A 1,513-nucleotide genomic window follows, 5' to 3' on the forward strand; every position below is an offset into this window, starting at 1 on the left:
AAATAAATAAATAAATAAAAGGTACAAACTTTCAGTTATAAAATAAGTCACAGGGATATAATGTACTGCATAGGGAATATAGTCAGTAATGTCATAACAACTAATTACTAGACTTATTATGGTGATCACTTTGTAAGTTATATAAAAGTTGGATCACTATGTTGTACAACTTAAACTAAATATTGTATGCGAACTATAATTAAAAATAATTATATATATATAAAATAAAATTAAATCAGTCAGCTAAAAAAGAAGCGGGGAGAGGACCCTACTTCCAAATCAAAATATAGCTGACTCAATCAGCTATAGCCATTGGAGCAAACTCCCATAAACACTGGCAGACACTGGGAGTCCACCAGTGTAAACTGGAGTCACTGCTAGGAAAGGGAAAGCTATTATACAGTTAAAGTGAATTATGATGAATGTTAACTAAACTTAATGTGGTAATCACTTTACAATATATGAAAGTCAAGTCATTATGCTGTGCACCTCAGACTTATATTGTGCTATATGTCAATTATATCTCAATAAAACTGGGGAGAAAAAGAATGAATTACCCTCATAAAACAAACAAAATCCAAGCAGTTTTACAAGTAGGTTCTCCTAAATTTTCAAATAGCATCCTATATAATAATCCTATATAATAAAAGGGTAATATGCAAATTGACCCTAACAACAGAACAACCAGAATGCCTGCTCAATCAGTCATTGAGGTACACTGACCACCTCTTGATCCCTTTCCCTGGCCAGCAGGCTCTGATCGCCTGACGGTGAATGGGTAACCAGGGGTGGGTGGCGGGGGACACAGGTGGCACTAGGCCAAGGCCCCCACCCCACCAGTCGCCCCACACACAGGGCAACCGTGGCAGGGGCGGGGCCAGTGAGCGGGCAGGAACGGCCAACCTCTCAGTTCCTCACCCTGGCCAGCAGGCTCTGATCACCCTATGGTGAACAGGGAGCCAGGGGTGGGTGGCAGTGGGGAAGATGGCCCTGATCACTGGCCAGGCCTAGGAACTGTACCCATGCACGAATTTCATGCACCAGGCCTCTAATATATAATAGAAGCCTAATATGCTAAGTGTCTGACCGTTTGACCATTCGACCAGTCGCTATGATGTGCACTGACCACCAGGGGCAGATGCTCTGACCAGTAGGTTAGCTTGCTGCTGGGGTCCGGCCGATCCGGACTAAGCGAGATGGGCTGGACACACCCTGGAGCTTTCATGGTCCCTCCCGGGCCCTGATCATGCACCAGTGGGGTCCCTCAGCCCGGCCTGAGCCCTCTCGCAATATTCGGGACCTCGGGGGATGTCAGAGAGCCGGTTTCAGCTGGATCCCTGCAGGCCAGGCCTAGGGACCCCACCAGTGCATAAATCTGTGCACCGGGCCTCTAGTGTACCATAATGAGTAAACCCTTCCAGAGCACAGAAAAAATAAACTAAAAGACCACCTCCTCTATTTTTCCAAGTTAGCAGAACTGAGTACAAAAAAAAAAAAAAAAAAAAAAAAAAAA

This window comes from Myotis brandtii, unplaced genomic scaffold, assembly GCF_000412655.1.
Source record: "Myotis brandtii unplaced genomic scaffold, ASM41265v1 scaffold333, whole genome shotgun sequence".
NCBI classification, from domain to species: domain Eukaryota; kingdom Metazoa; phylum Chordata; class Mammalia; order Chiroptera; family Vespertilionidae; genus Myotis; species Myotis brandtii.